The following is a 26,506-nucleotide window of genomic DNA, read 5'->3' as shown; positions in this document are numbered from 1 at the left end:
AATATCCCAATTTTTAAATTGTATTTTATTATTTACTTATTTATTGTCATTTATTTTTCTACTTTCATTTTTCACCGGTCTTGAATGTGAGAAAACAATCAAATAGGTTTTTAATGAGAAAAGCAAGCTTATAAATTAACTCCCGGTATTGCTATAGTTCTAATGGACTCCACTGATCTCTATTTGTGCACGTTCTCAAAGAAAGTTATTCTTCCTGTTTATTAGAGCTGAATTAGAGACTTACTTCAGGTTCACAGTGTCGCATTGGTCAGTTCTAAGATACGACGCTTCGCCAACCGGTTGCTCATGGACTTAAATAAACATGCCGGCAAATGGAATTATAAACTCCACGTTATATAAATGCATTCTACATCAAGATAATTCATTGATGAAATTATTCTTTTGGCGCATTTTCATGTAACAGATTAATTGAATGAAATTTGCGTAATAGTCGAAAAGACTGATATTAAAATAGGCCTTTATATTACAGATTCTTGGATAACCAAGATTGTATAATAAATTATTAATGCTATTTTAAGGCAAAACTAATTTTCAGCTCTACATGTAATGATCGTTCCATTTATGAGAATAATTGCATCAGTTATTTGAATATTCAAACCAACTACCTCACATTGAACTTACGTGTTTGAGGTCTTCATATTCAAATATTATAATTCCCCAAGGATCCATTGTATTCGTGGAGCAGTTGTATGTTAAATTTATTATGAATTTTAATGATGACATAAAATTTTAGAGGAGGAATTTCTAGTCCTAGCGCTGAATTATCTTCCGAGTACTGTTCTGATCACATGACTTGTGCTAAATTTCTAGCTATATCTCTTTGAACAGAAATTAATTAAATAGATTAAATCTGTGTGTATAGTATTTAAGTACAAAGGGGAAATACGTTTGAAACTTTTTTTCCCTAACAGAAAATTTTTATAAATCTGTTTTCGTTTAAAAAAAAGTATTATATATGATTTATAGACGCATTCCTAAAAAAAGTTAAAGTGCTAATATTTATTTTAAAAAAACAATGGAAAATTGAGGCTTTTAATTATTCATCGTAGAATGGTAATGTTTCCAGCTTATTCATGTTTTGTCTCCAATTAGCTTGATTATATTTATCGTTACATTTTTTTATGTAATCGATTTTTAAAGCACGCTGATTATAGAACAAATACCAACTTAAAAGCCTTATCATGTCAACGAAAGCGAAAGTGAAACTTTGACTTTTAAATTATTACCTATTAAAAGCAATTTTTAATCATGTACTTTGACCGAGTTTGAATCTCAAAATATTGTTACAAATTGTTTTAACATTAAATTTTAACTCGGTTATTTAAAATAAGCTATATAAATACAAAGGGATAAAAATCTTATTTCTAAAAAGCTAATTATTTTAATTTAAAAGTGATGCGAAAATGGTTTTAGTATGATTGTATGCGTCAAAATGAATGAAAAAAAAACCCTTTAAAAATCCAATAGTTATTACTAGGGGTAAAAAATAACTATCGTTATTTAATTTATGAATGCTTTTGTTTTCAAAATTAATGATTTATCAAACATTTATGTAGTTCCGAAACTTGGTTTCCTCGAATTCATTCAACCAATAATATCACTCCATTTAGCAATGTTGTGTAAACGAGAAATTTCTTTGAATCTTGTTCCAAACTCGAAATTAAAAGGATCTATTGAAATAATGATCATAAATTGCTTTTTAGTCGTATCTATTATCTCATAAATGACCCAGTTTAATTACTCTCAGTTATCAGGAGCCGCAAAAATAAAAAGAACTTTTTAATAGCTTTCATCAAGTCCCATCCATATCGCGATCCATTGAAGCATGCCCGCTTCGAGACTCAGGGTGACATCCAGGTGAAAGCAGCCGAAGCAGTAGACGTCCATGTTTGTAAAACCGCGGGACTTCTTGCAGTTAAGGCTTTTTAAAACCATTTAAGGTTGAGCTGCTGACTTAACAGAGCGAGCAGAACGCGCATCCCTTCTCGAGAATCATGGTTTATTCGTCCTGCTTCTTGCCTTCTGTTGTGGTTTTTGCCGCCACAGATCTCTATTCATCACTAATTCAGCGTAATCTAATCTTGTTTCCTGCGCGGTTTGGGTGGCCAGTAATGACAATTAGATTCGGTATTTGTAAACTATATTAGTATGACTTGTCTGGACTTGTGTATATTTATATAGCATGTAGGGCTTCTGCTTAGGTGTTAAAGACTTTATTAAAAATTTAATATTCGATGATCTCTATGCAATAGTGTTTATTATCATTGTTCTTGTTGGAATGTTTAAATGCTCAGAGTAATCAGAGACAAATGAAATTCACATTATATATGAAGAACCGTATCTTGATCAGAAGGCTCCAAGTTTGAAACTTCAAGATCCCGCCATTTATGTTAAATCTGATATCAGATGTAGAATATCCTACCATTCACTGATGTGGGATGCTATTGGCTCCACTGTCAACTTGCAATTTGACCACAGTTCCAAATTACGAGATCCAACTCAAAATAGCTCTCATGTTACTTCAAAACAAGATACTACAATTAAATAATAATAAAATAAGTAGTAAGCTCTATAGAAACACTTTGCCAGTGGATGACTACATGTTTATATGTGTCTTATGATTATTACCAAACGAATTTAATTAAATTAAGTAGCTTCCGTTTGAAAAATGTTTATTGAGTTTAATATTGATTCTTGTTGTTTAAATTTAGGTTCTGTCTATGTTGCGATTGTTTTAACCCTTGCATTTATTAGATCATTTCTAAAAAATATTTCACAGGATATAATGATACAACGTGTAGATTTACCACTACTGTTCTTACCACTACTTAAGTTCTCATGGATTTGAAATAGCGAATAAATTGTGCAGTTAATTTATAATAAATTATACTTTAAATTAGAAAATATTTAACATTGAACCCCCACCTTATTCAACCCAAAAGAATTAGGAATAATTTTTAAAAAAAAAACAAATAACCCGATTTGGAAAATGTATTGCTGAATATAATTAATTGTCCCTCGTGCAAACAATTACAGGAAAGTTAACGATTGATATTACATTCTACATAGAAGTTAATTATAAGTATTACTCTCGATATAAAAAGCTAATTATAAAAATTATATTAATATAAAAAGACGCTTTACTAAAGATGTTGAAGCATAAATTTTCTCTTGTAAAGGTTTCATTTACTTAAAGCAACATTAAAGTTGTTTTAATTATTTTTCTTGGCATGTTTCACAAAACAATTTAACGGATAATTTACTCAGAGCCGTTAAAGTTTAAAAGCATTACATACTCATATATTGTTATAACAAGGAAGTTTTGATAACCGAATTCGGTTATTTTAAAAATTTACAAAGCTGTTAAAATTTCGAATGACGCAATTTCAAAAAAGAAAAAAATTAGTAAGCTGTAAAAGTGAACATTTGTTTTCCTTTCCTGATTTGTCTGGTGCATCTGGAGGTGTTAAAAAAATTTGCTTATTCTTTCACATTTCTGGTTTAACAAGGAAATTGCTGTGCACTACCTCATGAACCTTAGGTTAAAAATATTATTTAGTCATACATAAATTCCATTCATTGCACATCAATTTTGTCCCATGCGAGGATGAATGGATGATAGTTCAACCAAGAACTACCAATACTGATTGATGTTTCTCTCATATATCCTTTGCACGTTTTACCCGAGACCTTTAACTGTATTAAAAGCTGAAGGATGTATGTAATATTTCTTCGCCACAAAGTTTTTGTCAATTTATTTGTGTGTTTACCAATTTAGAATTGCAGTCATCTGTTTTAAAGCATGATAAAAAATAGTTTATTCATTCCACATAATTCCTAAATTGAACAATTGCTTGTCATCGATAAATATCTTACTTGTATTAATATGAAATTTGTCGGTGAGTGCAAGACTATTTATAAACTGGTTTTATTATTCGTATCACAAAGCGTTATGAAATAGTTGCTTCGTTTTCTTGATTTTGTTAACGTTTTCTAAATATGATAGTTGAGTCATTCATTCCCTTTTAAATCTGTTGAAGGCTATGTGGAGGAGGAACTTGTCAAAGACAGGGGGAAAGAAAAAAAAGGATTAATTTTGCTAACAAGGTGTGTCCGTTATGTTCCCTAAATTCATAATCATGTCGTCAGGTGTGGTATAGTTCTTTGCATATCTATTGTATTTATCTTGCTGAAAAATACCGGTGTTTTGTTTTTTTATTGAGTTACTATTGATTTGGTAGGAGGAAAAATTTATTTCTTTTCCGATATGGTTTTGTTTCGTTGTTCTTACTATTTGAACTGTGGCTGTCTAAATGGCAGAAATCTGTTTTCTGTTCGTAGGATAGGCGATTCATTGCTGTAATTGCTTGTGTGGACGCAGTGCAAAATTTTATTATTTTTTGAATTATATTTTATTTTAAAAAGCTCATTGAAGTTATAATTTGAACCTTATATTCTTTATACATGTGACAAGTACATAATTAAAACCTTGTCTTTTAGTTATTTCATAAATATACATTATGTATCTGGATCTTGTCGAACCTGGATTCTGTCATGTTTTAGTTAGACCCACTTTGCTGCATTTGGAAAATTTGATTACAGTTTACTATCTCGTTATTTTACAGCAGTGTTATGATTTACAATGAATCTATAATCTTCAATTTTTGTTTGTATTTATAGATCTTAAATATAGTTTCAAAGATGATTGTCTTCTCTCTTGAATATATTGTTACGCTCTCACTTCCCTAATTATGGCATTTTTCAAAATTCTGCTACTGATTGTGCCTATAATCTGTTTTAGGCTTACTTGAAACTATTGAAATTAGATCTTGATGGTGGTGGTTAGAGATTGCAATACCGGGATACCGAATACCGGTATTTTGAGCCATTTGTACAATTTTGTAATACCGGTATTCACAAGTTTAAATACCGGTTTTTCGGTATTTATTAAAAATTTTTAAAATTGTATCCACTATATGTTCAGATATCGCGAACATAGCAAAATAGTATACGTTGTCGTTTTGATGTCTCCCTAAGGGCGAAATTAATTAGCTAATTAATGGCTTAATTAATTGTTTAAATCTAAATGAGCGAAACGTGGATTATCCCTGAAAGAAAATATTGGATCCATAACGATAGATGGAGCAACAATTATGAAAAAAGTTGGAAAGTTGATTTATGCAAATTAGCAGTTGTGCTATGCACATGGAATTCAATTAGGAGTAATAGATGTATTATTCCAAAAAAATAAAGAACAGAAGAATCCAAATACTGTGGATATAGAAACTTCGGATTCCAACTTTGAAAAGAGTAAGAGTGAGAGTGATATTGACAATGAAGATAATGACGATGTAATTGTTGAAGATATTGCTAATGAGGATGAAGTATTAACCTATCAAGAATTGCTTCCTATAATTTATAAAGTTCGAAAAATTGTTAAGGTATTTAAACGTTCCCCTATAAAAAAAGGATATATTACTAAAATATATACTAACTGAAAATAAAACAGAATATATGTTAATATTAGATTCTAAAACACGTTGGAACAGTTTACTCCTAATGATGGAACGATTTTTGAAACTGAGAAATCCAATCCAAAAAGCAATAATCGACTTAAACCTGTAAATTAATTTTTCAGATAGTGAATTCGACCTAATATCCAGAACTATATCAGCTCTACTTCCAATAAAACTGACTACTGAGGCATTATGTCGGAGAGATTCTAATTTATTAACAGCTAATGCAACAATAAATTTCATGTTGCAGTCACTGAAAGAACAGCACACATCACTATCTCAAGAATTATGTATTACATTGAGAAATCGCACAGAAGAAAGGCATACCGAAATAAAAAATGTCTTATGGTATTTACATAATTATAATGATTTTAAAAATGAAAATGAAAAAGAAGAAAAGAAAATAACCCATTCAAATCTGATTAAGTTTAGAATAAATTTTCTTACAATTTTTTACCCACAAACCTATCCACATTCAGAAGAATTCGGTTGAGTTATCGAAGATTATGATGTCACTACTGTCGATAGTCAGCTGGTAATTTTTACACAAAATTACTTTTCAGGCTTAATGACAGTACAATTGATGCATTATGCTTTTTAAGATCACATTTCAAAAATTTGTAATAGTATCACAGACTGAATAGTGATATTTACACTTTTTTTTTCTGATTTAAATAAATAAGATGTTTCTTTACTTTTTTTTTGTGATTACATACTGTTATAATTTATAAATTACAAATTATTTTTTGTGATATTTACACTCTCTAACAAAACTGGCAAATAAAACAAAGAAACACCTGTGTTTTCTTTCTTTTTCCAAAATTTCTAATACCGGTATTAAAACCAGTATCCCGGTATTAAGATTTAAAAAATACCGAATACCGGTATTGGAATTTTGGTCCGGTATTGCAATCCCTAGTGGTGGTTTGGCAAATCAGATCCATTCTTCAATTTTCTGATACAGTACACTCCCGAGTATCTGGCCTAATGTGGCGGAAGGGTAGGCCGGAGTTCTATGAACTCATTTCTTTACCCACCCACACCAAAATACAGATTTTATACTAATACTCACTGTTATAATACGTATTTTCCCAATTCGTTACTAAGTCCTCCATCTATGTCAAGGCAAGTAGAATTTGAACATGACCAAGTGAATCATAGAAACATTTTCCGATTTTTTGCTGTTACACCAGAGTTTAGTTACTGTATTGCTCATAGTTTCTCTTCCATAGTCACTACACCTTTTTTTTTTTTTTTTTCCTTTATCACCTGTTTTGAAAACTTAACTGCGGTACACTTAAATAAAAACATTAAACATATCCCAAAAACAATTTACGAATACTGTTCATACTGTGCTGTTATAATCAGGAACAGCGGCAACAATTGAGGTCCGTTACACACTGACAGAACAATGAAAAACGAGTTGAATGCTGCTCTTTTCCTGTCACAACTTGTATTTTGCAAACGACACGTAGGAGGATCATAGCAAATGCCCTCTTCCAATGCCTTGGCAATGTTGGCAATGCAAGCCTTGCCTTCCTCATGTAATTATGATAAAAGAAAACTAAGCAGGATTGTATGGAAGCCGGATAATCCCGAACCGGACACTCGTGAGTGTACTGTATTTTTGTGAACAAACTCATCATCGTTGGCTAGGAGCTGTTTTTTAGTTCGTCTGTGAAGCGATCCTTTTCCTGTAATTCATGAAAAGCTTTACATAAACATATGATATTCTTAGTAGAGGAAAAAGGAGATATACATCATTTGAATGTGCGAGTGACATACTTCTGAATTTTAAAAATCCAGATTTGATATATGCAATGATATTTTAAATTCTAAATTAAATCCTAATTAATTTCCTAATTTTTATCTTAATTTAGCCCATATTAACTTCATTCTAAAATGTTCTCTTATTTTCTGATCCAATTCCACCATTTTTTTTATTTAATTAATGCTACAGAAGCTCTGTAAAATTACTGACATCGATAAGTTCCCACACTCCGAGTGAAGGGATAAAAATGTGTCTATCTAGCACATTCTTTTAAAAGATCCCTATAGTTATCTTACCTAAATCGACACGTTTAAAGAAATCCCTGTCAAAATCTTAACAGTATATAATCATGGGGACAAATATTTCTTTAGCTTTTTTCTCTTTTCGCCGTTGTGTCCTTATGTGTTGATGTGCTTAGTCGCTTCTGTTTGTACATAAATTATGCCTCCCGGAATGAAATAAAAGTGAAGTTTAAAATTCGAAAATGTCTTCTCTCTCTTCGATCACGACTCTACTCAAAAATTTTATATATATATATATATATATATATATATAGCATTGTTTCTAATAATTTATTATTGTTTCTTGTTCTTTAAAAAACGTGTATGAATAAATGTGAGGGATCAGCTGTGAAATCCCGTTTATTTTTCTGTCTCTCCTTTCGTTTGTTGGTTCAGATCGAAGCACCGTTGATAGAAGGTTCTCGGAAACGAGCCCTGAAAAGAAAGTTTTTGTTTACTTTCCCACAGCTGCACTGATGTGGCGATGAGCCGGCGTCTGGAGCGGTAACACGGAAAACGGGTCAGCTTAACTTAGCTTGGAACTGTTTTTAAGTTTCAAGGGTTTTGTTTATTCCATTGCAAATTCCACACTTTAAGGTAGAATTTATTTACATAATTTTTTTTTTCTAACGGGGTTATCAAAAAAAAAAAAAAAATAATAGAGGGGTTTGTGTGTCGAGAATAGGACTTTTTCTCTTGAATTCTTTTGCTTTATTTAAGTTGCAGAACTTCTACGTATTCTATCTAGGCAAACCCGATAAATCGCCACTTAGGGAGACGCAAAGGTTGTAATGTTATATTTGGATGTACCAATTTTTATCTAACATCGTTTATGTGTGCGTCATGCGTACTTGCTAAGATTTTTGAATGCTGATTCTGATGTCATTTGCTAGGTGGAATGAAAATTGATGGCTTTTAATTTTAATGAGCAATCTAAAAAATGTAAACTTTTTTCATTTGCTTCAAATGTTTTATCATACATGGATATTGATGACATATGCATTGCATTTTCTTTTTCTTAGTATGTGATTTTATTTTCTTAATTCATATCTATAAAATATCTTATAATTAAAACGACATACTGGTCCAAAAACTAATTCGATATATTCACTCATTGTACCGATTTCACTAGTTTTTATTTTATATATCAGTCTTAACTCCATAGATACGTCATCTCCTTACATTTTTAAAAATTAGTGTAGTACTAGTGCACTATTTTCCTTTACTGTACATTTTCGACGAGGAAAACTCTTGGTAGAAGTCCCCAGTCTCAATCGTTATACTGATTACTTCAATTTTTATTTTATATGAAAACACATACTCATCTGGCTTCTGCCTCTTTTGGCAAGAGATATCACAGTCATAGTTATCCAAACAAAATGTTCCAAATAACTGTTGTTGTAAATGTTGTAAAATAACTGTTAAAACCGTTGGTGTGTCACGGTTGGGGACTGTGTGGAATGGTAGTTACTAACCTTCTCGGGGGGGGGGGGGTAAGAAAAGCGATTAGTTCATTATAACAATCTGTTAGATTGTATAAAACCTAGATGTAACTTTCAACACTTAGTGCTGTATTAAAAAAAAAAAAAATCGTTGTAAGTAGTTTGAACATTATCTAACAACGAATTTCCTTTCTTTTGGTTCACCAATAAAAAACTGCAAAATTGGAAAAAAAAAAAAAAAAAAAAAAAAAAAAAAAAACACCTTTTAATTATTTTTAAAGGTTTAAATGATTTAATTTGTTTCATTTTTAATTTTCCTATTTTTGTACTTGTTATAGTAGTAAAGCGAACCTCCATTTCTCTCTTATTTAAAAGTCACCAATAAAAATATTTGAGGAATTGCTAAGACTGATCTAAAATTTTGCAGAAATGGTGTTTTATACAGCAGACCTTTAATGATAAGTCACCCCCCCCATATATCCCTCTGATATTTTAAGTTTACTTGGTATGATCGAATGAAAAAGGAAATATGAATTTCCAGTTAAAAAGGAAAAAGATAAACAGCTTTTTTCATGAATAGAATTTTATTAGAAAGCAATAAAAATGAAACCATAGTTAATTTTAGACGTAAATCAAACGTAAATTTACTTCTAAATTACTAATTAATTTGCGTAAAAGGATAATTTTTATAAGTAAAAAGTGTGTTAAAATGCTATAAAGTGATAATTTGACAAGATTGGTGTATTTTCTTTAAGGTGAATGTTTGAAATTTGTTATTCTAAAATAATTTTTACCATCGTTTTAGAAATGAGATGATCAAAACAAAATAAAGGTGAAGAATTTTTCGATGTTTTTATTTATTTATTTATTTTATCGTAGGTTGGTACTCAATAATGGGAAAACTATTTAAAATTTCTTTGTAGTTTTTTTTTTTTTTAAATCTGTTTTTAGCTTTTTTTATTGGCACATGGCAATATTTTTCGATAGCGTGATGCAATCCATTCTTGACTTAAATCTTTCGATTATACTTCAATCTGCATTTCTCAATTCAAGATACTCGTTTGTTCATCAAAATGTGAACCTAATTTCGAAGTTTTCCAAATCTCTGTACATTAGAGGGAGAGGGAGGACATAGATTTCCATTCCGCTGGGATTCGAACACCTGTCCTAGGGAGCCAGATCTTTTGGAGAGCGCTTATTGGACGTGTAACTCGCAGATGGTGACTGAGCGTGCGTCAGCGGCGCGTGCCGGCTGTTTTCTTCTTCCGATCGGGGTTCCCCTCCCCATATCTTTGTCTCACTTTGATATCACCGTTAATTCTGTGCTGTCTTCCCACTTCTGGCGATAAATCGCCCTCGCGAGTCTGCTGGTGTAAAAATAAAAGGAAGGTTGCGGTTTTGTGAATTGTCTGGATTTTTATGACCCATATTTTTCGGACGAAAGCGTTTTTTTCCCCCTTCCAAAGGGTTTGTCTGATCTGGAAGTATTCCAGTGCCTGTGCGCCTGCGATTTAGCATAAGGACAAAAGCGTCGCTATGGCAACAGCTTTCGAAATCGGAGCAAATGCTTCCTAAGTGACAGTATTCTAATAAATGGCTTATTTTTGTTTTGTTAATTGATCTCTTGTTACTTGTCCGCTGCACTGATTATATGTCTCATTAAATATGTTGAAATCATGAAAATGTGACATTGAAGCACTTTGTGGTTAACATTTATTTTCCTGTTTACAAACTTACAAAAATCCAGAATGAGAATGTATAAGAATTGCAAAAATAATTTTATATGTTCTTGGTTAATAGCCAATGTTTCCCATTAAAAATATGAGCAGAATTTCAGCTGGTAGTGCTAATGAATATCATACCTATCAGTCGATAAAAAGTATTTTTTATTTAAGATTTAAATATTTGATGGATTCAGATTTCTCTTATTTGAATTGAAATGTTGTTTGGGGGGAATCTTTTAAATATCTATAAATAATATTCTTTCGAAACAGAATTGTCTATATTTTCATTTATGTTTTGTATAAAAGTTTAGAATGAATATTTTTATATATATATTTCGTATATTATCTAATATTCACCTCATTATTGAGTATGATGTAAATGTTATATATTTAGTTATCGTAACTTAATCTGTTGCGTATTATATATAGAAAAAACTTATTTTTGAAATAAATATCAAATTACCTCTTGAATAAGTATAATATAGAATCATTTATAACATTAACATTTTGTTCTGTTGAGATTATTCTGTTTATTTTTATCATATTGTTTTAAAAGAAAAAAAAAACGTACAGCAAACCTGAATTTTTCATCATAATACTTTAATAATATTACTTAGCTCGATATTTATCCATTATATGTAATTTAAAACTAAATTTGTACTTTTAAAATACTTTGAACAACACATGCTCTTATATATATTGAGATTTAAAAAAAGGAGTTCAGAAGCTAAAGAGGATTGTTATGTAATTCGAGTCCATACAGGCTTTAATTTTGCATTTAAAAAATTAGGTTTTTACTAATGGAAGAAGAATTTATATAATCATTAAAAAGAATATACCGTGACCATTGCGGAAATTTGTCTTGTAATTGATAGCTTGTAGACTTTGCCTAGCACTCTTCCTTGAAAAACAAAAACTTGCGTGCGAACGCTTTATCTCCTTTTCCTAGAAAAGAGGCAGAAATGTGTAAAGGTGGTGGGTGGATCTTAGCCGAAGCGCTCCTTGATGTCGTGGATAAGCATCACCTTCATCCGCTGTCAAAGTTTAATGCCGCTGTCATGAAATAATTCTTTTGAGTAAGTGGTTTATGTCGCCCGCATAATTAATGACTAACTGAGACGAGTCTCAAGGCTAGCCGAGTGGACAGTACCGCCTCTCCGGACGTTGTACGTGTGATAGCTTTCTTGTCAGTCTTTGGTTCACATTAATAAAGTGCTCTGCTTACAGAAGAATCCGTAGATGACAGGAAAGCTTTTATCGCTTACCTGTAGGTTTACCCTCTTTCCAGAACTTCGGTGTAATTTAAGAGTGGTTTCGGCTTTTAATGGATCAGATATTGTTCGCCTTTTATTAGATATGCTGGTAGTTGGCTTGCATAGTTACTTTCGCATTCATATTTTTTTGAAATCCAATGTGATTTCATTTATTTATTTTTATTATTTATTATTTTCCTGTAAATTTACTCAGTATTGTAAAGTTGCCAAAGGAATAAGTCATTAATCAGTGAAAAAATGAAAATAATTTCGATTTCAGATAATTTTCTTAGATGTTATTAATATTAAAAAATAAATGGGAAAAGAGATCGTAACTCTACTTAATATCGTATTTCTTGATTTAAGATATTATGATCTTCAATATCAGTTAAGGGTTGACAGTATTTTCTTCTTTTTTACAAATAAATGTTTTTTTTTAAATTATTAGTTAGTACTTTAATTATTAATCAGAAGTAAAGTCCGTATATAAAAACCATATGTTTATATTTTTAACTATTATTCCTAAGTTTTAACCTACGAAAGAATCTAAACCTTTTTTTTTTTTAATATATTGTCCTTTATTTCCATGAATTTCTTCAGGGGACTTTTAATTTTATTTCAATTTTTCATAATTTTTCCTTATTACTAGTTTCTTGTGGTGAAGGTTTGATCTCACAATTGACCTTGAGTGATCACATTAACAGGAGTTTTTTTGCAAAATTTTGGCTGAGAATAACTCACAGTCCTGTCATCCGCTGTTCGTGGTGCTTATTATATTTTCTGCTGATTTTGAACCATTATTTGAAGATGAATATTAATTCAATAATAAATATGTTAAAGTTTCAAAACTGAATCTGGAAAATTTCAGTCAAAAAATTATTTATATGTTTGCGTCATTTTCTGAAAATTTTTATGCTGATGTTGACGGTTTTCTTTTTCTTTTTACATTCTTATTTAAATTGCCATGTTTTAGTTTTCTAGAGATTGGATTTGTATTATCGATTTTTCGCTCACCTCTTGATATACTAGAGTTTTGCATTGTTGTGCACTTGCATTTTCTATATAACTGGACATCAGTTTAATGATTTCAGAGTAATTATCAATAATCAAGTAATTTAGTTACATTTTGTGCAAGTAGCACTACTTGGAAACAAATTTCAGAATAAATTGATATTTAGATTTCATATTTTTTATTATTAAATTAAGAAGCAGAAAATAATTAAAATAAAAATCATTCTACTTTTTAGTATATTAATAAAAGTAGGTAAAAAATTAAAAGCTTCCTTTCTAAAATTTCCATTTCATTACTAAATTTGTAGTAAATTTAAGTAAATAATGTAGCATTACCGCTTATTGACATTTTGTTACTAAAATTATTCTAGACTTTGATAGTTTTCTTTTTAAGTGAAATCGTATGTGACATTGATTAACTTTTAAATTTCTTCTTGTTCTTTCTTTAAGGGAATCGATAACAGTACAGCATAAAGTTATATTTTGTTGTTGGATTGCTGGTAATAAATAATGCTGTTTCCATTTCATAACTGTTGCTGAATGTTTCTACATGTTTATCTGTAAAAATTGCACTGGATTAATTTAGCGGGAAAGTTTAACTTTTTTATATTTTTGGCACGGAAAGGGAAATTCTCTAATGGAAATCACAGGTTTTTTTTCTAATCATTACTCACTTGGGCTAATCGTCTCATTAATTTCACATTATGAGCGGAAACGGAACCATTTTGTAATTCCGAAGGAAGTTTTCTTTATTTCCTGTCTTTTACAGTCATTCGTTTGACACTATTCGACAGCAGAAGCAGAGGAAAGAAGCTTGATAATAATTGTGTCACCATTTTCACTTAGTCAGAGATTTCAACTTAATAAAAAAATATCTGGCAATTGGTACTATGGTATCGAAAGAATAGAAAACAGTTGCTTTTTTTCCCTCTCTCTCTCTCTTTCTTTCTTTCTTTCTTTTTCCTTACCAAACTTGACTTTAAAACAAGGTATAAGTACGTTAATATTTGTATTTGAGGCTGCTCTTCTTTATTTTTTCTTACCCCATTTTCACCCACTAAGTTAGTAATTACCGAGGTTTTTCAATTTTTTTTTTTTTTTTTTTTTTTTTTTTTATTGAGGCTACAGTGTTAAATTGATTGTTATTGAACTTGTTGAATGTACAGTTACTTACTCGTTGGAATGTTGAGCTAAAATAACGAAATTTAGTTAATAAAGATTGAATCTTTTTACCGCATTTTATTTATTTGCGTGTAAGCGTGTGACCTTCTATAGGCTGATTTTTTTTTCTTTTCTTTTTTCTTTTTCTAAAATATGAAGAAGAAAAAATTCTGTAAAAAATCAACATTTATAAATCTATATATGCAGATTAACAAAAACAACAATAAAAAAAACCAGTTTTAACAGTTTTATTACAACAATTCTCTTTATAGCTTCGAAATAACAATGGTCTACAATGTTTAGACTCCTGTACTTAAAAGTTTGATTGTAAAATTTCATAAAGCAGCTTGTACTTGGCGTTATATGTTATGTTACATTTGGAACATTTTATTTTTGCAGCGTCCTCTTTTGTTCAAAAAAAAAAAAAAAACACGCGTTATTTAATTTGTTTGGAAATTTTGTACTTTTCAGTACAAAATTTTATACAAAAAGGGGGGGGGGTATTAAATACAGTATTTCCGTATTGTATTGTCCGTATCAAATACAATATTTCCGTATTTTATTTGATATTCCCAACTTTTTTTGTCCCGTCTAATATTTTATCTACAGAAATAGAAACAATGCTCTCCCCCTCCCCCCCTCCATTGATTTGTGCGTCCTTCACATAAACAAGATGAGATGTCAGTTTTAAATCTCAATAAAATATATTGACGCTTGGGATTTATAATTAGCGATGAATAATTTCTTTTATATAACAGCCAAAAATTTCCAAACATAATAGCAGCCAAAATTTTACTGCTAACTTATAAATTTAAAAATTTTATGAAGTATAAATATTTTTCTACATATATCGAAATTTATCATAATAGCCCGATGTAACTTTGAAATCAGATAACTGTATTTTACATAAATAATAGCGAAATAATTATTGAAATGCAAACAAGAGCTTTTTTCTGTTATTGTTGTTTAATAAACAATGTTAATTGTACAAGATGGCTGCATTGGTTTCTATTTGCAGATAATTTGCAAGGCATTTATTTTGGTATTTCTGGTTAATAATTTGATAGTACTAGCAATTGTCACCAATGTTGTTTTTTGTTATATCCGAAATAATTATATAATAAAACATTTACGCCATCTTGTGTAGAAACTAAAATTATTTGATAAAATATCAACACATAAGTATGTGATCTGAAATTTACATGGATTCAAAGGAGATAAACAAATAATTTCGAATTCATATCTATTTTACTTCTGTTTTAAAAATTAGAATATACTTATAATTTCAAAGTCAAAATATAATTATATATTTTTTTATATTATTAATATATATATTCTATAAAATAGCCTGTAAGGTAATAATTAAGTAATGAAATTTAAAATTTAGTTTTGAGTTGTAAAACAGAGTACGCTAACAACTGATAATAAAATACAATTTGCATATTTTCCAATCGTTTCATAATTCTAAAAATTATCAGATAAATAAATAATCTATGACCTTGAATATTCAAAACACATGATTACAAATCAGTTCAAAGTCTGAAAATTGCAAAGCAGTCAGATAGATGAATTGTTTGTGATCTTCAATTTTATTTGCGTCAGTTCCTGTTATTTTGTAAATTATTTTTGATTTTTCTGAAAAATAATTAGAAATCATTGCTTCCATTTAAATTCCTATTTTATTTCTTTCCAACTACTTTGGCAATTAAGCTATCTAATAAAATAAAATAATAAGCTACTTTATGAAATAAACTTCGTTCCTTTTTATGCCGTTAATATTTCTTCCTGTGAGGGAAATTTTATTATACGAAAGGAATCAGAAATTTCCTTATTAGACGTACATTTTCTTTGAAATCGAATAACTTGTGCTAAATCTATTTTGTGTGTGTATATATATATATATATATATATATATATATATATATATATATATATATATATATATATATATATATATATATATATATATATATATTATATGCATAATTTGATAATTTGTACAGGGGAGAAGCAGTGATAAAAAGACATCTATTTACATCGCAATATAAGAACAAAGTCACAGAAATTTTTCCCTTCTGTGATTTTACTATGAGATTCTATAGGGATTTCTTTGATACGTGTAGCCTTAGGAAAGGAAATCTTAGGTATCTTTTATAAAGATACATAGATTTTAACGATCGTTATTCCCTAACTTTCGCGTGGGAATCAGCGGAATCAGCAATTTTGTTAAGCGCTTATTAGAAATAGTTAAATGAAATAAAGGGAACTTGATCAGGGAACAAGAGAATATATGAAGATAACATGGGCCAGTTTCAGATAAAAATTTTAAAATTAATAAGGATTTAGCCCAAATCAAGAAACGCCGTTATAAAAGGAAAAGTGTATAAGGAAATATGTTAAATGGTTTTCATATTCCTCTTAAAAAAAAAATGTGACAATATAAAAAAAAATGTAACATTTTGATTTTAGTGTTGTATAAAAAAAATTTTAAGCTGAAAAAAATTCTAAGATGAGATTTCTAAATAATCTTAGTGTTGAAATGGAATTAATTCATTTTTGCATGATTCAAAGTACACCACCAATAATAATGTTGGAATTCGATGTACATCTTGATGGAGGAAAAACGTAAGACATCCTAGCTGTTATATCATGGGTAGATGTTTTTTCATGTAACGTATGTAATGACCTTCACTACAATACTTAGTATGTAGACATTTCAGATAGTATTTTTATATTTTAAGCGAATTTAGTATTTTTATCATTTTTTTTTGTGGACATTTAAAAAAAGAACTGAAATGTTCTTTTTATTGAACAGTCTTATCTGCAATCTGCTATGAAGTAAAAATCAAATGTTTTCTAATCATTGAAAAACATTACATTCATTATATACATGCTAATGAACAAGGCTCTACTATTTTGGCATCTAATTAAGAATATCCGTCTCTTCAATTTTCGTGCTCTATTTACAAACTCCACTTTTTTTTATGTGTTGTAATCGTCTGATTAATGATTGTGGAATTCGTCTCGTATGAAAATGTCACTCGCAGCCGTCAAATAGGCCGTCCTTGAAACAGCAGCATTCTCTTTTAAAGTTGCCGCAAGTTTCCACATGTTACAATGGGGCAGAGCAGATTTATTACTGACAGCTGGTGCATTGTTTCGGAAACGAAATTACAGCACTTATTTTTAAAACGTTTTTTGCAAAGTAAAACGAAGTTGAAATAGGTTTTTTTTTTGTCTTTTAAATTTCTAATTAGCAATTAAATTTAGAAATGCGAGTAACTATTACAAATATGTTTTAGGAACATGATTAGCAATCAGAAGTCTTTTTATTTTTAGATTCCTTTTTGACATTTTTGGAAACCAGTTTATATTAAGTATTTAAAGAAGATAGCTTATAAAATATTCTAAAACTTTGCTAGATGCTTTTATATTACCAATTTCCATTGCATACGCTTTAATCTCCAATCACTTAAAACTTATGCATGCAGAGTGTTTAAATTTTTCTTAGTAATCTGTGTAGGTGGAGCTTATATATCTTATGTTATCTCATAAAGCTTACTTTAGTTAATGTATTACATTCAATCTCCCATTTTAAAGTTTATTTATTTTTCTTCTTTGAACTCTGTCAGCAAATGCTCTCAAACTTTTAAAAATTGCGCCAACTTTCAGAAACGGAATCTATGCTACTTCAACCTCGGCGCATTACATTTTTTTCTAAAACGAACAGCTCACGTTCTTTCTGAAAGAGGTTTAATAGGCCAAAAAAGTACTGTCGTGAAAAAAAAAATTATTTTCAAAAAAAAAAAATATTTAATATGTAGCATGATGGAAGATTTGAAGCTCATATCACATTTTTGCAAATTGTGAAAAGATAAATCCAGATCTTGTCGCGAAACAAAGTTTGGAAACCCGTGCTGTTAGTAAAAGTCGTACTATCAAATTTCTTTATGTTCCCAAAATATGGTAGACGAAAAAAATATTGGGGAGGAAATAAATTGTTACATGTGGGCATAATATTAAAATAATTTGTTCATAGTATTGAATGATTATTATTCATCGTATTAAAAATTTTTTTACTCTGTCTTTTTTTTTTTTTTTTTACTTACCATAATTTAATCAAAATGCATTTTAAAAACTTTTATTTTTATAAAATATCCCACATCATACGCTTTTTTAGTTGTTTTTTTACCATACAAAAGTTTCTTTAGGCTTATGTTATAAAATATTGTTTTTATTATTATTTTCACATAGGAAAAAACATCCTATTTCTTTTTTTATTACATACCAATGTTTGTAAAGAATGTCATTTGTTTATTTCAGGCTGACAGTAAAAAAAAAAAAAAGTTCGAATTCTTTTAAATACCAAAGTACTAGGATTCGTTGTTTTGCTACTTATTTATTTTATTGTAATGCTTGCGAATAGTTTCATTCATATTTTATAAACAATTTTACTCAATGCGTCTAGTAGTAAAACAATACGTTTCATATATTACCTTAAATGCATTGTTTACTGTATTAGCACATCAGTACAGCCGGTTGTGACAGCCGATTTTATTTGGCGATTTTGCGCGAACCGTTGGCGTGGAATATGGGAAACAAGCAACCCTTCTTACCTCTACGACAACAGAATTTCATCGGCCTTTAGAGAGCGGAGACTGAGTTTTATTAACTTCCCGGAAAGTGTGATGATAATAAAGATCGTTTTACGGTAACTGGGATTTTTTAGCTCCGACATGCAAATTAAATCCATACGTACATGTGTGTCCAGTAATCGTCTGAATTTATTATGGGAATAATATTCAGATTTTATTTTCTGTGATGGTAAGTAACCATGGCAACATCTGAAAAAGTGAACTCGTAAAGTTCGTGAAAAGTGTTTATCAACTTTCGGTTTCGAATATGCGTTAACGGAGCAAAGGATTATTCGAAATCCAGGTGCTGGCCTTCAGTTTTGTTTTTCTGCTTCATTTAGAAGAAAATTTATATCCTCTGTGGAATTCATATTTGGAATTTGTGGACTTAATAACAATAGCGTGCACAGGATGTGCGAATAGATTTTCTTTTCCAAGTGAGTACGGCTTATTTTATTTGTTTTCCTGATGTACGTTATTGAGCGAAATAAAACTATTAATAATGATTATGGTATGACGATTGATTATGTATAAAAGTGACCATGAAAAAAAGCAATAATATGCATACATTTACTCAATTTTTAAATATTTTATGACTTTCATCAATTTACTACGAAATATTCATTCATATGAATTTAGTGAGTTTTATTAAAAAAATATTCCAAAGATTAGATTAAGGAACTTCATTTTTTTCCCTTTAAATATTCTCTTTTTTGAAAATTTTGGTAGCATTCAGAAAGAAGGAAAAAGATTTATGTTGAAGTTTTTTGTAATTGTTTAGTAATTTATCTAACTGCCCATTGTTTTCCATGGCCGAATTTTTTTTATGATTAAAGCAATTATTTTTAGTAAAATAAATGAAATTATAAGTCTATTCTCCAGTATGAAAATTGTTTTTATAGTCTAAAGAACATTATAAAAATAATGTTCTAAAAGAAAAGTGTTTGTAAAGTTGTTCCTTTTACCGACAGGGGAAAAAAGGCAATTTTTATCAAAATCTGCAATTAAAGAGAATTTTTTTATGATCTTCCCTCCTCCCATTTGTGTACTCTCTCCGTATACAAATGGGGGAGGAGACAAAAAAAAAAAAAAAGCATTTGTTTTTTGTTTTCTAATGAAACTTCAAACTTTTCTGTATTAGTTTACATTTAGTTGTTGAAACATGAATGTAGATTTATAAAGAAGAAAATTTGATCTTTCGAAATAATTTATATAAACCCTGTATTTTAATTAAAGCCAAAGTATATTTAAAACGTCGATCTTTCCATTAATTTGCGAGATCATTAGAATTCCCACGACTTAGGAAGCTTTTCATCTACCTTAATTTCGGTGATTTAGTTAAAAGCACCCGCCTCTTTCTGCCATCAGGTATTCTTGCGGATTTAAATGCCGTTGTCGTTATTTGGCTGGACGTTGCTATGTTTAGTGATATTACCGGGGGGGGGATTTTAAAGTAATATGTATTTCAATTTCTTTATGGTATATTACATTTTGACTATTATCTCCTGAACAAAGCTATTTTTCATTAAAAAATTAAATTAAAATGTATTTGGACAAATTCATTTAAATTATAAAGTAAAATGAATTAGTTTTTCATTTCTTTATGAAGCAAAATTAATTTTTCAGTGATTTTCAATAATTAAATTTCATTGACAGTTATAATGATTTTAGATTATAAAAGTTTCCCTTGATCATTACATGATTGTAAGCATTCAAATATACATTGTTTTTTACATTTGAAGTTTATATAATTATGTATTAGACAAACTTTATAGGCAATGATATAGACTTGGGTTTGACCGTGATAAAATTACTGGAAAATAGTACGAATTAATGGCTTAAGTTTTCATTTGCATGATGTGAATTTTATATAAGGAGATTCCTAACTTTTTTGTTATATTCTGATTTTACATCTAGTTATTAATAGGTTCGTTATTTACAAGAAAGTATAAAAGATGTTATTTTACTATACATATTCTTAAACTTGTTCAAATTCTTTAATATTCAAGCTAACTATTGTATTTTTCACGCTTTTCTTTTTTAAACGATGAAAGGAAAAGTCACAGTTGAAATATTCAATAGTTAATTCCGTCTTGTCCCATTAAATTAGGTACTTGAACCGAGTGTTCAATTAAGAAACCGTAATGTGAAATTTTATATTGAAAAGAGTCTTCTCTGCAGAATTATTTTAAATTCGTCTTAATTCATCTGAATTTGTTTTCTTCTTTTTAATAAACAGTCATTTCCATATAAAATTTAAAAGCATTTTTTTAAAAAATCCTTTTAAAATATCACAATTCCGATGTAATAAAAATGGAAATTCAGTTTTTAAAATTCCTTTGATTTAAGTAAGTAATAATTAAAAATCGAAGTTGTTGAAAACTTTCTATATACTTATACGTGTTGTTTAAAACCAGTAAAATGTCTGTCATCTTTTATAATTTAGTATCAGGATTTCAACAAAAATTTCTACTTGTTCTGGTAATGGGGAAATTCGCTGTCTGCTAACATCATCATATTTAGTATTCCATTTTCGAATGTAGGAGTTTATGATTTAAAACTAAACTGATCACGTAGCCTTAAATTCGCTGTAGATCTTAAAGCATATTTAATTGTGATTTAAAAGTAGTATGAATTATTTTCTTAAATGCATGTTTGAAAACTTATCACAACTGTATAATTTCAAAATGTGTTTCTTCATTATTTTAGAGTATCCGGAAAATATTTTTGGAAAAATGTTAATTAAGAATTAAAACTCTTATTGAAAGGAACGTAATTTTCTATAACACTTATAAACCGTAACACTCTAGTTTTCGATTTACTTTTTTTATTTATTTATTTATTTATAAGTTCAATATAGCATAGAAGTTTTCTGAAGGAAATATTTCTCTTAGAACTCTTTATCTTCAGTGATTACTTCTCATGTGCAAAAAGTCCATCTATAAAAGCATTTGTCCACGCACTAGTCATGAGAGAGAAAGTTACGCAGCGCGCGAGCTCATTGACTTTCATTCTTTGAAACACGACTGATTACTCATAAAACAAAATCGATTTTATGGTGCTTTAATAAAACAGATCATCGTACTGGCGTTTTTTAACAAAATCTTTCTTGTAACTCCTTTCAGCAAAAACAAGAGAGGAATCCTTTTCCTCACCACTTTTTGTATTCCATTCTTCCATGCTTTTCAAATTAGTTCTTTTAATCCCCGTTTACATTCAAATTTAAAACTGCTTATACTGAGTCGCGCGGTCTTTTGGTTTTTCTCACAACTGTCAAAATTAGCGATCGTATTAAGATCGTAAATTTAACCGTCTAGCCCTGTGAATCCATTGAATTGCAAATTCGGTAATTTGCTGTAGATTCACTTTCCAAATGAATGAAAATTCCCATTCCCAATATGTAAGAGTCTAGCTCTCTTTGCCAACTAATTCTCTAGTTTTTCCATAGAGCGTATTTCTTTATATTTCTAATCATGGCTGCGGAGTATTACTACAAATTATCACCAAGATGAAAATTGCGGCCTAATTTCAAAGGATAAATTTAAGATTGCGAATAAATGAAAAGTTGTTTTCTTTTTAATAACTTCAGAAGATAATTAAAAGGATAAATATAAATATAATCTTTTTTAATTATCTTCTGAAATTATAAATATTTTTAGCAGACTAGACAGATAGAAATTCCTTATACACATACTGTTGAACATTTTATTTACGGTATATTTGTCATAGAAATATAATGATTTCCGTCTCTGTCTATCATGTTTTATGTTCTACAATTTTTTGACAACAGTATACCGAGTTAAATTAAAAGTGATGATTCGGTGATTCTCTCATATGTAGTTTGGGAGAAAAAACGCAATGTAGCCTCGTGACATCTTGTAATCATAACAAACAAATAAAAAAATACCTTTCGTTTCCTATCATTTTCCTTTGAAAACGGACTTTTAATAATCTTGAAAATGATATAACGAAATGATAAAGTTGATTTCATCAGTCGATAAGTAGAGGAAATATAACATTCACTTCGTTTGTTATATTCCTTCATTATTTTAACGCTTGTAATGCATTTTTAGTGGAATATATGACATTTCACCCTCAAAATATTTTTTTTAATATATAAATGACTTACGTATATTATTTCTCCATTACCTTTATACAAAATTGACGTTTTTCTCACTTTAAAATTGCATTAAAAATAAATGGGAATGGTCTCTGAAATTTTCTCGCTGACTTTCTAATCAAAGTGTTATCCCTTTTCCACTACATAAAATTGTCGCCTTCGATCTAAGTCGTAAACATCACAAGAGATCAGATTTTTATTTTCACCCATTAGAGTAGTTTGCTTCGTAGTATAGTATAGTATATCGTACTTTTGTATTAACTATATGGTACTGGCGAATGATAGTTACAGGAAATCGCTCTTTGGCGTGAATCTAGCGTGCGATTTTAGGTGATACTTTTTTGCCATTAATCGCTGGCATATGATTAATACCAGAAAATCAAATATGCAGTTAGGCCCATTTTTTACTGATCAACTGAAATCAAAGTTTCATTCAAAAATACAATATTAGTCACAATTGCGTTTGCAAGCACTTAGATCCACAGACAGTCACCTTCTTGACGTATTTGGATTCAAATTTGATACGCATCTACATTATAGATGCTAATTCTCTATACCAAAATTTACCCATCTAGCTCTTTACGTTTTGTAGTTATCATATTTACCTGCACATTCATGCAGACAGATTTTCTTTGAATTGATTTCTTTTAAAATTTGATAGAAATCTGCAAATTTGCTGTAAGGAGCCGGTATTAAATTTCTAATCATCATGTTCACATCATGTTCAAATTTCTAATCACATGTATCATGTTCACAGAGAGACAGAGATAATTCTAAAAATGTTGTTTTCCCGATTGATGGAGGTCTGAGACATGAAGATTCATCAAAATCTCGATATCGGATTTTTTTTTTTTGACAATTTTAGTATTTTTAATTTATATACTTCATATACGATAAAATAAAAACAGTGGAATTGTTCTACTCTGAACTCCCTCATAAGCTTGCACATTATGGTGTGTTTTGTGATAAGTTTCAAAGCATAGTAAAGAAATTTAGTCTGAATTTTGTATATCTCCCCACTGATTGGCATCGTCTGAAATTAGATATAACTATGCTTTCTTATTATCGAGACTACCTACCGAATTTCATTTACGCAGCTTCCTGCAATTTTGAATTTGTTAGTTTAGTAATATTAAAGTCCCATTTGAATGCTTCACTTAAAGCTATATTGGGATGGATTTCTTAACTTTGAGCTGTGGTCATATGACGAGGACGAAACCTGAGCTGGCACCCCCTCCCCTCCAAACTTCCTCACCACACCAACAAGAGATAGTTTAGCCCCCGATTCCTGATTTAACATGCATCAAGCCCACATGCACGAAGGATCTTGTTAATAGAATCGGGTTCCCAATCTGGAGCCCTTCGATGTCAAAACCTTACCATTAGGACACCGCTTCCCCAAAAGTAGTAAGCTGAGAAAATGATAAATCTGGAGGCAGCGCAGATCACTTAGATACCTGGAGGTCCTGAAGCCCTTCGCACCTGATGAAAACACGTACCTGAGGGAGATTAACTGGAAGGGAGAAAGACCCTTGAAACCTCTTGATTGGGTCACACGTACTTTCCTATAGAAGATGAGCCCTTGAATATTCCAATGTACAAATGGGCAGGCTATCAACCCTTTGACCTATTTGTTCCGAAATGTGACACGAATCTACAAGTTAACTGATAAAAGTATATACAAAATTCCATTCATGTATTTTGTTGGGTTTTTAAGATATTATGATCACGTGCACATGGAACCGGCAGATAGAGCATTGATGGATTTCATATGTTGATAGAAATCGTCAACTTTTGTTGCAAAACGATTTGTCAGATTACATCTGTCAGCTCCCGCTCATTTGTGAATGATCGTGTTCACGACAGACAGAGATATATGATTTTTACAAGTCCGTACATATGAGATTTAAAACTTGGAGATTCATATGGATTTCTTTTGACGACGCTTACAATGCTTTCTTTTTAAAATAATTCTTAGCCGAGAAAATAAATATTCAACTTAATTCTAGCATTAATCACTAAAAAAACAATTTTGCCATTTTTTTTCCAAGTATTTTAACCTTCTGCATTTCCTGGAACACATAATAGTATTATTTATTTGTTTAAAATAAACTAAGTTTTTTGTTAATTTTCCTATATTGAATGTGGACAGTGATATTATTCTTTTTTCAAATGAAGGAAAGTTCAGATTTTTCACTATGACTGCAGTTCCATATGAAATGAATTGTAAAATTTGTTTGTTAATATTTACAGTACCTTATCTTTATCATGCTGCCTTTCTGGATAAATCTGTTGTCTAGCGATAGCTTAGTTAATTGATTTGAATTACAAACAAAGGAGAACACTCGCTCTGTAATATACTATGAATTAGTCATTTTTGCTAGAAAGTGTTTTTAATGACGTTTGGGGAAAATATATTTTGCTTTTATTGCGCCTATATTAATTAATTCTTTCAATTCAGGAAGTAATAATTATGTTCATTTGTCTGTTACTTTATATATATATATATATATATATATATATATATATATATATATATATATATATATATATATATATATATATATATATATATTGTAAGCCGTGAATAATAATAACCTCGTAATAGTTTCTACTTAATTTGTTGTGTGCGAAGTATGCAAAGAAAAAATATTGTGATCGTCATAAAGTTCGAACTCGAGATTTGAATGAATCCCCTTCTTTCAGACCTCACTGGATCTGAAAAGCACGTTTTTGGAATTATGTCTATGTCCACGGTAAATCAAAAATGCCTCAAGTTAGATAGATGAGAATTGATATGTAATCTTTGCGACGAATTTTTAGATGTCTGTCAAATTTTCAACGAAATCCATTCGCAGAAAATTTATTCTGTTCCTCTGTCTATGTGCAGATGTTATATGAATAGGTAGAGTTAGATAAATAAAATTTGTTATACAGTTTTAATATATAAAAAGTATATCAGTATGAAATTTTGAACTAAATCCATCGAGAGATTGACTGTATGTTGGTCTGCTCATTTGCATACATGTAATGCAATAACTCAAAAATGCAATTACTTTGTCAAATGAAATTTGAGACGTGATCCTTTTACCAAAATTGTAAATATGTGCCAAATTTGGGCATCATTCAGTTGAAAATAAAAAAAAGCGTTCAAAATTTATATTCGGTTATTTCTTTTTTCTTTTTTTTTTCTTTTTTTTTTTTCCCCCATTGTACTACAAAGTACAAAATGCTCTTGTACGGAACTTCGAAAATAAACATTTGCCCTCTTATGGCGTTCACAATTCTTTCTATAAATTTTGGTCCATAATTTTTGTGCTGGGCGAAAGGAAGATTTACATGTTTTTTGTAAGGGAGTATGGGAGAGAATTTCGGTGGTTGTAAGGGAGTATGGGAGAGAATTTCGGTATACTTACTTATACAATGTGATTTGATTTGTGCTTCGTAATATCTTGAAGAAAGGCTAATAAGAAACTTTCTCTTCGATCAGTTGGGTTCAGAAATGTATTGAATATCTGCAATTTTAGTGGCGGAATTCAGTTTGTGTAGATCATTGTTTATTTATCTGATTA

General features: G+C 29.8%; 1 protein-coding gene across 6 annotated transcripts in view; it reads left to right on the top strand.

Annotated features, from left to right (window-relative positions):
- LOC129968502 (A-kinase anchor protein 13-like) overlaps window positions 1–26,506 on the top strand; it is a 248,961-nt gene that overhangs the window by 151,593 nt on the left and 70,862 nt on the right. Inside the window, exon 1 of one of the 6 annotated variants that reach the window (XM_056082449.1) lies at window positions 18,825–19,251. The exons of the other annotated variants lie outside the window; for them this stretch is intronic. The gene's annotated coding sequence lies outside the window, so the exon portion shown is untranslated. Of the gene's footprint in view, window positions 1–18,824; window positions 19,252–26,506 lie in introns of those variants that run through there. 6 annotated transcript variants of the gene reach the window in all.

Source organism: Argiope bruennichi, chromosome 5 (assembly GCF_947563725.1).
Source record: "Argiope bruennichi chromosome 5, qqArgBrue1.1, whole genome shotgun sequence".
NCBI lineage: Eukaryota > Metazoa > Arthropoda > Arachnida > Araneae > Araneidae > Argiope > Argiope bruennichi.
Note: the sequence above shows the minus strand (reverse complement) of the source record. Positions and strands in the feature narration are given on the sequence as shown.